Source organism: Schistocerca cancellata, chromosome 5 (assembly GCF_023864275.1).
Source record: "Schistocerca cancellata isolate TAMUIC-IGC-003103 chromosome 5, iqSchCanc2.1, whole genome shotgun sequence".
Taxonomy (NCBI): domain Eukaryota; kingdom Metazoa; phylum Arthropoda; class Insecta; order Orthoptera; family Acrididae; genus Schistocerca; species Schistocerca cancellata.
Genome location: NC_064630.1, coordinates 830,384,258 through 830,396,946, shown reverse-complemented (window position 1 = coordinate 830,396,946; position 12,689 = coordinate 830,384,258). Strand labels below are relative to the sequence as shown.

Below are 12,689 nucleotides of genomic sequence, written 5' to 3'. Positions count from 1 at the left end.
AGAGCTTGTGGCCAAAAGATGGCCCAGCGCATGCTATCAGGCATGAACCTCTGCTGTGGCCTCCACTGGCCTTGTGGTGGTCAAAGTGTTAATGGAGTTAGGTATGGTAGTTTGTTAAAAATTAAACTTTCGCCTCTTTCAGTTTGTAAAGATCCTCTCTTAATTTGCAGATATTTGTTGCAGATATTAATTTTAAATAACATTGCTGCCAAGTGTAAACCACTTCATATGCAATATATGTGAACAAAGTTAAAGAAGGAATCATCACACGTATTATCAATTATTTATTTAACTTGCAAATGGTGTCAGTGCCTTGGCAGCGATAACAGTATAGTCTTAATACAAGTCATTAAGTCCTGCATTGTGCAAATGACATGGCTGAAGCGTAATAACTTGCGTCTTGATTTTCATGTTTTCTTTCCAATCAGTATCAGCTACCAAAGAGTCACTAACACACTTGCAATATGAGTGATGCATTTGACACCAAAAAAGTTATTACTGTGTATGTTGTTTCGGCAGCACTCAGAAAGTTCTGTAGATAAAGTTACTGTCTAGGTGACTTCTGTTTTTAAGTTTTATGAACATTTAAATTTAATGGATATACTTTTCATATGTAAACGGAGATTTATGAAAATGACAGGTAATGACAGTATTGTAAAAACAGCATAAATATTTCTAAAGTTATTGACCTTATTTTATGTTGATACCTTAATCAGGTATCAATTGGATATCAATTAAAATGTAAACAGTAACATTTGTCTTAAATAAATTTCAAATGACATTGCGAACTATTCTGTTTTATACCTATTTACTGTCATTTATTTCAAAATTAATTTTCATGGTATTATATTGTAGGGTATAAAACTTCAAAATTTTATTACAATGGCAGTTGTTGAATTATTGTAACATAATTTCTTTTATTGTAATCACTGTTTACTAAAGTTTTTATATATACTAAAATTTTGTGTTTCAGATACTCTGTTGATGGAAGGAACTGAACCTCTATAAAATGGCAACTCCTCAAGAGGGGGCACAATGTATGTCCTGGTTTATTGAGACAGAATCAGATGTACAGACTCAACGGAACTTCAGGACAAAGTATGGAAGAGATCCACCATTGTGACCTTCAGTCTGTGCATGGCACAAAAAAATTATGGAGACAGAGACAGTGTTGGATAAAGGGAGGAGCGGGCAACCAAGAAGATTTGAGGAAAACATCTATTGCATTTCAAACATCTTCACTCATTCACCTACAAAGTTCATCTGCACTGCTGCCAGACAGTTGCAACTACCATGTTCAGCTGTGCATAAGGTCCTTCACAAGAACTTACAGTTGTACACTTACAGCCACTTGAGCCAAAAGACAAGCCAAAACGGACAGAGTTTGTGCTCAACATGCTGGAATGCCTTTCGGAGGATGAAGCATTCCTCAAGCAAGTTTGTTTCAGTGATGAGGCAACTTTTCATATTTCTGGGACATTAAACAGACACAATGTGTGAACCTGGGGATCTGAAAACCCCCATATGACTAGAGAGCTTCACCGGGATAGTCCATTTTTCTTCAACGAGTCAACAATTACTGCAGATGTTTACCTCGACCTTCTGACTGAATATGTGGCACCACAATTGATTGACTTACAACCAACTATCATTTTCCAACAAGATGGTGCACCACCACATTGGGGACTGCATGTTTGTCGGTTCCTCAATGAAACATTTCTAGGCAGATGGATTGGGAGGGATGGGCCATTTCCTTGGCCACCACATTCACCACATATCACTCCCTTGGACTTGTTTTTATGGGAGAATGTAAAAGATATCATGTATCAAACACAGATACAGGACATTGCTGACTTGAAGCAAAGGATTCGTAATGCCATTGCCACCATTGATGATGCTATGCTACAACGAACATGGCAAGAAATAGAGTACTGTCTTGATGTGCTTCATGCAACTAAAGGTGCCCATATAGAAATCTATTAAACACTAAAAAAAAACAACTTTTGCAAACACTGATTACAAGAAAAGAAATGTTGTTAAAATATTTCAACAACTGCCATTGTAATAAAATTTTGAAGTTGTAGAGGGACTTTATGAACACCCTGTATAACAATTATTATATAAATGGAAAAAATGTATTTGGCAAAGTTCCACACAGGTTCTAGAAAACTTAATAAATGTTTGTAATCATGAATTTGCGGGGCGTGAGTTGTACTTGGGTAGCTCAGATGGTAGAGCACTTGCCCACGAAAGGCAAAGGTCCTGAATTCGAGTCTCGGACCAGCACACAGTTTTAATCTGCCAGGAAGGTTCATATCAGCGCACACTCGGCGGCAGAGTGAAAATCTCATTCTATGAATTAAACACTTTACAAATGAAAGTAAGTTCAGACACTGACAACCAGCTGGTATCACAGGTTTCTTTAGTTGAAAGAAATTCCATCAGGTCTTGATTTATTACAATTTGGAGCAATCAGTGCCAGTTAGATATTTTGTTGCCTTGTGTCACAACTTTCCTCAAACTAAAAAGGGTAGAAGAAATGTTCACAGGTTTGTGCAACCCATGGGAGAGCATGACAAGGCTACAGAAAACCTAACCTGCCTAACAGTTACAGATAGATGCAAACTGTCCTGTCAAAGTATAGTTATAAAGTTTCAAGAAACAACTGTAATTGCGGAATCTAGGAATATACTAAAACCTGTAATGTATTGCTCCAATAAGGTCCACAAAAGCAAGGTAATACTAGATACGGAGCACATGCATTCCATGTAAAAGGAAGAAGCCCTAATTTCTGGTACAATAGGAAGTACTCTCATCATGCGCTGCTGGCTTGGAGATGCAGCTGTCACTGTAAATAGCAGTTTTATTCCAACATCACTTGATGTTGATATTTGAGAAGCAAGTGGACCATGCCGGCTCAGTCGAATGTTTGGCTCTTTTATTAGTCTGGTTTACTGGCATCTCAATAGTTGGTGTGAATGTAGCGTAGTATCTCTGGATATACCTCTGCTGTGCTGATGTGAAAAACAAGCCCTGTGTGCTCGCTGAGAGTTAAAGAGAGCTGAGTCCTGGAGTACAACACTGCCCGTTGGTGGTGAGTGCTTTGAAAAACAAGACATGCATGCTGATAGAGACAATTTGTGACTTGGATGAATCATTGCTTTTACAGGTGTCGGGAGTCTTCTGTGATTGTATCAGATTGATGTAGTTGCGGATTTGGCCCTCATTTCATTGGCTGAAATTTTTAGTGTTTGGACTGGACAGCATTTCCTGTGCAATGGTCAGTATTATTCACCTGTCTGCTCACTAAGTCCGTACCTTGCATGGCTTTCTGGGATTTGTTGCAGTTTAACTTCGTGGAATAGTTACCATATGGTTTATTCAGAGTGCATTAGCATATGTTTAGTTTACCTTATGCGATTTTGGGAATAATGAGGTTTTACGGGCCAATTGTGGTGAAAAACTGGAAGATTAATTAGTACTTAGGGGATAGTTTTAAAATTTGTTGTATCTCATTAGTTACTTTACAGATAAATGTGATAGCAGAGACCATTGTGAAAATGTATTTGAATTGTTTTAGATTCTGTTGTGGAAGCTTGAGACTTTAATGTATTTCTTGGTGGCTAAAAAATTATGTTAAACACCATCAGTTATAGAGATAGGGCTTATGCATCCTTTAAGACACTGTTTGCATTAACGGTCCTTTGCTCGATCTGTATTGGTAAGGCCTTTCATTTAAGGTATGTTTTCTGGACTTTAATTTATTCTCTTTGTTTTGTCTGCTTTGAAGTAGCTTTAGTCTCTGAGATACATTAGTGAGTGATGTAATTTTTTTTTTTGCTTTAAGTTCCTTGCTGTGTTAAAATATGTAAAGGAATTTCTAGATGCATAGCTGACTGAATAATTTTCTGGCTACTTAGCATTAGCTTCTAAAGACTCCTTTTGGCGAGTACCCTTAGAAGAGCTGAGAGTTATCTTGGCTTAATTTATTTGTGTATATGCTATGGTATTCTTGTTGACAGCTTTTGTTAATTGTGTTCCTGAAGTTTGAGACCTCGTGTGATTGTAGCGTGCTTGCCACAAGCAGGAGTCTTGTTGCGACAAGCATGAGACCTGTTTGTGTGACATCATGGTGTTTGTGCTGTCAGCTGATATTTGGGCAGTGCCACACTGTGGTGCACTAGTTTATGTTGGGTGTCTAAAGATTAAGTTGATTTTTACCAGGCTTTCTATTTCCCACTGAAAGGTTATTGTTTTAATGCCTGCCTGTATATGTAGACATCATGTTTTCAGGTTGTCGTGATCTTAAATTCAATCAGTTATACTTATTTCACTCTGATTGCTAGTGAGCCCTACTGTATGAGATTCCTAAGGCAGTACCTTGCATAAAAATTTTTTTCTTAATCTGAAGATTATTTTTGAAGTCCTGATTTATAGTAATTAATGATTTAACATAATGTCACCTTGTGGCATATAAATATTTTCCATTGTGTTTGCTTACATTAGTGCCAAGATTGTCTGTTGATAGCTTGGGGAATATGTTTTACAGAAATCTGTCATTAAATATCAGTTGTGAAGTTGCAGCCTTAAGGGCTTAGATTGTCTGATATATTTTTTTAAATTAAAAAAAAAAAAAAAAAAAAAAAAGATTCCATTATGGTGCTATTGACTTTAATTATTGGTTAATTTTAAGTGGTGAATTCCAGAGCACATTTAAATTGCCACACAATGCTCATGCACTTTGTTAAAGAACTATGCTTATTAAAAATAAATATGAATTTGTAAATGAAAAATGATGACAACTGTGGGCCTGTCCTTCCAAGTCTTTTTTCCTATCCTGTCCTGTGTTCACAGATATTGTTGGTAGCTGAGGCTACATATTCAAGGGTTAAGGGGAGGGAAGAAGTGCCTGGCCTCTTTGTTATCATCTGTCATCTATGATTTGCTCTGAAGACGTTTGAAATTGTTTCAGAGAGCCATACATAGACATGGAATCTTGAGGTCATTTGGGACTGTCGTATTTAAGGAGGGAACATCTCAAGTGAGAGTTGAGAATACGGCATATTCCTGTGGAAGGGGCCATTGCTGACCTGTTGGCCAAATTACACACTTTGTTGGACAGGCCTCTTTACATCTTGTTGTACACCATTGGTGAGGTAGGTGCTGCTATTTCCACTTGTTCTGTCGGCTTGGTGAAGTTAATGATAATGTGTAGTTTTTACAGGGTAGTCAGCCCACCTGTAGGCAGTTATGTAGGGTATGAGCACATCTTTTTTGTTTGAATAATCATCTGTGTGATTTAGGCCATCTTTAGCTTAATAAAGAGCAAAAGGAAACTGTTAGTGGCTTGGTTGGGTAAGAGATCTCCATGTCAGCTCTAGTACATTGAATTTGGACAGTGAAGCAAGTAGTGTGGAATGAGAAAACCCAGTTGTTAATCAGTTACAAGATTTAGGGCATAAGGATACTCAGGGTGTTAGTAGCCCAGTTTCAGGTTCATTCAGTAAATTGCCTAACCCAATTATGCATTTGCTTAAGAGGATTGTTGAGTTGTCTGTTGATCATTAAATCAAGTTCAGGAGGTGGTGTGTCTTATAGTAAGTTTTGAACACCATGCAGATGCCTTACAGATTTCATGTGCTGTTATTCTTTGGTTACTTCATCCTTTGTCTAAGGGCTTGCTGAGTTCATTGGTATCTGAAACACTTCAAGAACAGGGTATTCTGATGCAGCTGAGGTCTTGTACAGTGGAAAGCAAATTGTTCCTGCACATTCAGAATGAGCTCAAGTGTACATAATACTGGCAAGTTTAAGCATAGATTGAGACCTTGATTCAATGCATAGAGAAAGTTCATATTGTAGTCTCTGCCTTTGAGAGGAAAGTCAACAAACAAGAGAGTGTTTTGAACATATTCGAGGGCACGTGGCCAGAAGATCGTTCACTTCTCATGTTTGCTCGGAAATCTACCACCTTTTCCAGATGTAGCAAATTGTTCTCATCTGTAGAGGCACTTAGGTTTGCTGATGAGAAACACAGTCAGGGTAGGGAGTCTCAGTCTATCCCTCCTGTGCGAACCAATAATCCGTGTCAGCCATCTACTAATTCCGTGACTACCAGGAGTTGTTTTCGATGTGGCGCCCATCGTAACCTAGTGTGCAACTGTCCGGTTAGGGATGGGCCTAGGCCTGACAGCTGATGCCCTCAGGAGAGGACTAAGACACTTAAGGTAAGCCCCCAGCTCATTGCACATGTATTCCAGCTGTTAATAAACTTTGCCTTCCACATGTGTGTACTTGGCTTAATCAGGGTCATATGTGTGGTTTATTGCTCAGTTAGATTGCTGGATTATAAATGATATTTAGAGTACTGTGATTTGTGTAAGTTTTCTCCTTTATGTCCTTCATCTGAGAGGTATTGTGTTGCCACTCTGGTAAGGGAGGTGCATGGGGGTCTGTCTATTTGCAATTTTTATGGCCTGTTAAACTGATTCTTGTCAAGAACCTTTCTGTTACACTCTTGTTTTGATGTGATTTTATTCTGCGGGTGGGTTATTTCTTGATTTTGCTAGTAATGCCTTTTATTCTAAATTTTGTCCACCTCAGAAACTAGCCCTTTGTTCTTGTCATGTTATAAATAATGTCAACTCACACAGGGTCAGGCAGTCTGAATTTGAGTTTTATTACCTTATTCATGGCGAAGATAACCTGTTAATGAGTGTTTTGGAGCAGTTTATTGAAATTCTCATGGATTGATTGGGAGCAATCAGTTGGCAGTTGGATTCACTATAAGAGTTGTTTGCTTGAGGATATTCCGCTACATTGTGCACCTTATCTCTCCCCTGCCAATGAGAATTCTAAAAGAAAAAATCAATGATATGCCCTGAGATAGGGCTATCTGGCCTTCCACTTCACCTTACACTTCACTGATATTTTTAATCCCTGAAAGGTAGGGTAAGGATTATAGAGCAGTTGTAGATTATAAGAGCTCAATAAAAAGGTTGTATTGGAATTAGTCCTTCCTTCCTGGTTTACGCACCTGATGTATGTGTTTTGTCGATGCTTGTTATTTCACAGTGCTTACTATTGGATGCCATTTTCTGAGAAGTCGAAGCATACCACTGTTTTTTTGCAGAGCTTGAAATTCATATGAATTTAATTGGGTGCCATTTGGGTTAGCCACTGGGGCTGCTGTTCTCTTATGTCTTTTGGATTATGTTTTGGAGGATCTCAAGTTTGGTTGCATGTATAGTTATCTTAAACGATGTGGTCTGGTGTAGTCGCTCCTTTGAGGAACATGTAGTTCACCTTAAACAAGTGTTGTTCAGGTTTTGTCCTGCTGGATTAACTGTTAATCCATCTAAGATACCGTATTTACTCGAATCTAAGCCGCACTTTTTTTCCGGTTTTTGTAATCCAAAAAACCGCCTGCAGCTTAGAATCGAGTGCAAAGTAATCGGAAGTTCTGAAATATGTCGGTAGGTACCGCCACAACTAACTTCTGCCGTCGAATATATGTAGCGCTACACAGGCATGCTTTACAGGCACAAAGATAAATACTGGCGCCAAAACCTCTGCGTCAGTAAATAAATTTAAAAAAAAAGATGGAAGACGAGCTTTTTTCTCCGACCTGAATTTCGACCACTGCATTTTCATACATTATCCAACGAAGTAAATACAAATTCCGTATTGTTCATCTTCGAATGTAGCAGCTTTTCAATGCACTACGAAAATCCGACTGGCAAGACCGTTTGCGATGTTTGTCAGTATGGCCAATTCTACGTTCTGATTTTTTTTCTACCTGTGAGAAGAGATGATTGCTAATGGGAACTTTTGTGAATTCTGAATCACATGCAGTATTATCTTCACCATAAGAATAATACGAATATAAACATTTTGCCATGTATTCTTTCGTGTTTGCTGCTATCTCATTTAACTCCTGTCTGTCTAATAAACTACGAAACTAGAGTGAGACAACACAAACGCGGAAGTATACACATATGTCATGTTCATATTCGCATTATTCTTATGCCTAATAGTGATACAGTCAGAAATGAAGCGCGCGCGGCAATTGACTAGATTTTTAAATCTAAGGTGACTCTAATTTCTGTGCAGAAAATAATGTACTAAAGAGGCGTCTGCAAAGATTTTCAAACGGAGAAAAATTGTCGCTAAACTCTCGTTCAGAACATCTTCTATCATACGCAGTTTATTATTTGGTTCTTGTTGATCATTATCAAAGAAAGCAGCAGTGTAAATAACAACAAATAGCAGTCTCTTGCCATTGTTACGCTACTGAGACAATTACTCTCTTTTTTTTTTAATTGTAAGCGACGGTAGCACACACAAAAGCAAACCATGCCGCGAGCGACGACAGGTCGTGAACATTCATTATCGGAATGCGACAAACAATGCATGACACAGTACAGTAATGCATTTTCAGCTTAGAGTGACGAAAACACCTATAACAAAGAGAACGACAATTATCAGATCAAAGAAAAATAAGCAATCAATTCAAACCAGACGAAGCACGTGAAAAATGAAGGGTACCCATATAAATAAGGACGGAGCGCCTGACGCATAGCAATGGCTACCTGGTAAAGCTTAACTGCTAAGCTTACGACTCGAACCAAACTACTGTAGCTGTATCGTCATTCATTCGACCTAAATTGTGTCTCATATTACAATGGACCAACTTTGTTTCGACTTGGAGGTGCTGCCTAAAACTTTTCTCTCCCCTTGAATTTCGAGTCTCAAATTACAGCTGCGGCTTATATCCGGGAAATTTTTTTTTCCTTTATTTCGAGTCTCATTTTTCTGGTGCGGCTTAGATTCGAGTGCGGTTTAGATTCGAGTAAATACGGTAAGTCTTACTAGGCAGCAGATTTCCTTTTTGTGGCATTTGGTTTCCAGCAATGGTACCAGAACTCATCAAGAACATACCTCTGATCTGAGAATGTTTCCTTCCCTTAATGATAAGAAAGGAGTGGTCAGATTCATCGGTGTGGCCATTTATTTTAGGAAATTTGTTCCTCATTTTACTCAACTTTTGGCTCCCTTTAATAATCTTTGAAAGAAGAGAGAGAAATTTATTTGGAGTGAAAGTCAGCAGTCTGCCTTTGAAGCCATCAGAACCATACTCAGTAACCCTCTGGTATTAGCCATTCCTCATTTTGAAAAGATTCATTGTCCAGATGGATGTGTCCTTATGCAGGAGGATTTAGGGGAAAGGGGTCATCTAGCATATGCCTCCAGAAGATGAACAGGTGTAGAGGCGAGGTATTCGGTTTATGAATGAAAAGCATTACACAGTCGTATTTGCTATATAAAAGTTTAAACATTATCTTTAGCATAGATAATTTGACCCGCAGACTGACAACCGAGCCCTGAGTTGGGGTTTGGTGTGCCAGAGGAAAATTGGCTGATTAATCAGTCCATGTACCCGCCTTTTGTTTCCGAGTACGTAATATTAAAGGCTTTGACAACCAGGTGGCTGATGCCCTGGGTCAAATGTTTTGCGAGGGTACTCACGAAGGTGAATGCCGCTTGTTATCATCTGATGCCCTCATCTGTAGCATTCTCGCTGAGATGACTCGGCTCTTTGGTGACTGTAAGGTCAAACAAGATCAGGACACTGATTTGGACCCAATTAGGAAATGGACAAGGAAGAGATTCTTGTTTATTTCTTGAAGATGGACATCCTTTGTCATGAGATTGATAAATCAGGTCAACTTAGAATTTGTTTGCATAGGGAGTTTGTCCCCTCGGTGTTTCAGTATTTACATGATTCTTTTGTTGGGAGGGCATTTAGGCCTGCATAAGACCTTGGGTAAGGTGCAGTAACACCTTATGTGGTCTTCGTTGTATAAAGATATCTACCGTTTAGTTGGGGAATGTGACTTATGTAAAATCACTTAAACGATATAACAGTTCACGCAAGGGTCTTCTGCATACTGAACATGGGGAATATCCAATGGATACATCATTTAGTGATTATGTGGGTCGACTTCCCTGTACTAAAGTGGGGAATTGCTATGTGCTGGTTGTTGATATCTCCTCCTGGTTTGTTTGGTTGATTCCTAGTAGGGGAGTTACCGCCTGTCTCACGATTCATCATTTAACTAATATATTTTCTCTCTTTGGGCTAGTCTCTAAGACTCTGGTTAGTGACAGTACTCCTACATTTATCTCCAGAGAATTTAAATGTTTTTGCTTTAGCCAGTCTATTAAGCACATTACCACCACCCCATACTGCCCCCAGCCTTCCTTTGTGGAAAGAGTGAGTAGGAATTTAAATACTGCTCTGATTTTCTGTCATGATAAAGCACAGAGTAATTGGGATGCCTCCCTCCCCTGGATTAACCTGTCATTTAATCCCACTCAGCATGAGGCCTCCAAGGCCATTCTGGTCATTCTGATGCTTGCTTGTCCACTTAATTCCCCTCTTTTCAGCTTATGGAATATTAATGATCCATTGCCTGAGCATATTATTCTGGAAGTCATTACACAAAATTGGAGTAGACCTAGGAGGAACATCCAGTTACATCATCATCATCATCAGGAGAGGTGTTATAACTGAGGAAGGCAAACATTTCAGGGCAGTGTGGAGGATAAAGTGTTTGTACACAATTTTAATGTTGGTGAGGGGCAGTCATGTGGAATCACTAAAAAACTTGCACCTCAATTTATAGGGCCTTGTTCCATTGTCCGGGTGATGGGACCAGTCAACTTATTGATGCATGATCTGTCTACAGGCAAAACCTTTAAAGTTGCTGTTAAGCACTTGAAACAGGATAGTTAGCTTCCCTCTCTCTGTGTTCCTATAAGGAGGATGGGGAGTAAGTGTGGGCTTGTTTTCTGCTTGATCGGAGGACGTTGAACCGTGCTGGCTTGAGTCAAATCTTTGGCTCATTTGTCTGATTTACTGGACTCTTGGTAGGTGGTGTGACTGTTGTGTACTGTCTCTGGAGTTATCGTTGCTGTGGTGATGTGAAAAACAAGACCCGCGCACCCACCGAGAGTTCGTAAGAGTGGAGTCCTGGAGTACAATGCTGTCTGAAGTCAGCCATCTTTTTGAAAAACAAGTCTTGCATGTTGAGAGAGCCAGTGTTTGTGACTTGGAGGAGTCATCACTGTTATTGGTGTTAGGAGTCATCTCCGATTGTATTGGATTACTGTAAATGCAGATTTGGCCTCCCATTCATTGATCGAAATCTTAAGAGTCTGGAGTGGACAGCATTTCTTGTGCAATGATCAATATTATTTACCAGTCTGCTCACCAACTCGATACCTTGCATCACTCTCTGAGATTTGTTGCAGTTTAATTTCATTTAGTTTACCTTATATGATTTTGGCAATTATGAGGTTTTATGGGCCAAGTTGTGGCATGGAACTGGAAGATTAATTAGTAATTAGGGTTAGTTTTAAAATTAGTTGCATCTTATTTATTATTTTATAGAGACACATGTTTTTCTTAAAATGAAAATTTGTGATTTTAGAGCCCATTTTTAGTATGTGTTTGAATTGTTTTAGGTGCTATTGTGCAAAGGTGAAGACTTTGATGTATTTCTTGATGGCTAAAAGATTATGCTAAACACCATCAGCTATAGAGGTAAGGCTTATGCACCCTTTAAGACACTGATTGTATTAACAGCTATTTGCTGGATCTGTATTGGTAAGGCCTTACATTTAAAGTATGTTTTCTGGACTTTGATTTGTTCACAATGTTTTGTGTGCTTTGTGTGTTTATACTGAGTGTCTAAAGATCAAGTTGAGTTTTATCAGGCTTTCTCTTTCCCACTGAGACTATTGTTTTAATGCCTGCCTGTATATGTAGACTTCATGTTTTCGGGTTGATGTGAGCTTTAAATTAGATCAGCTATACTTATTTCATTTCTGACTACTAGTGAACCTTATTGTACAAGTTTCCTATGGCAACGTCTTGCATGAAGAATTTTCCCTTGATCTGAAGGTTATTTTTAAAGTCCTGATTTATAGTAATTAATGTTTTAACATAATGCTACCTTGTGTCATGTAAATATTGTTTGATTTTTGAAGAAAATTTGTATTGTTCCACTTCTTCAATTTAGATTGTTTGCTAAGGCTATTTGTGTCTGCCTACCTTAATGCCAACATTTTCTGTTGATGGCTTGGGGAATATGTTTTACAGAAATCTTTTATTTAACTGTCATTAAATATCAACTGTAAAGTTGCACCCTTTTTTAAATAAAAAAAAAGATTCAATTATTGTGCTACTGATTTTAATTATTGGTTAATTTTAAACTGGCACATATTGTTCATCCGCTTTGTTAAAGTGTTATGGTTCAAATGGCTCTGAGCACTATGGGACTTAACATCTGAGGTCATCAGTCCCCTAGAACTTAGAACTACTTAAACTTAACTAACCTAAGGACATCACATACATCCATTCCCAAGGCAAGATTCGAACCTGCGACCGTAGCAGTCCTGCGGTTCCGGACTGAAGCGCCTAGAACCGCACGGCCACCGCAGCCGGCTAAAGTGTTATGTTTATTAAAAATAAATATTAGTTTTAAATGACTAATGATGATAACAACTGTGAGCCTGCCCTCGCAAGTTTTGTTTTCGTGTCCTGTCCTGTGTTCAGGGATATCTCCAAGCAATACAGAGATACGAATAAGTGCAGTATATATTGGAATCCAGGTACCTTTATA

General features: G+C 38.6%; 1 long non-coding RNA gene across 4 annotated transcripts in view; it reads left to right on the top strand.

The window, feature by feature from the left end:
• LOC126187570 (uncharacterized) overlaps nucleotides 1–12,243 on the top strand; it is a 30,595-nt gene extending 18,352 nt beyond the window's left edge. For 2 of the 4 annotated variants that reach the window (XR_007537761.1, XR_007537758.1), the window contains exons 3-5: nucleotides 974–3,280; nucleotides 4,973–5,156; nucleotides 11,530–12,243. This is a non-coding gene — a long non-coding RNA (uncharacterized LOC126187570). The remainder of the gene's footprint in view (nucleotides 1–973; nucleotides 3,281–4,972; nucleotides 5,157–11,529) is intronic. The other 2 variants (XR_007537759.1, XR_007537760.1) reach the window with 2 other exon arrangements.
• Nucleotides 12,244–12,689: the final 446 nt, after the last annotated feature.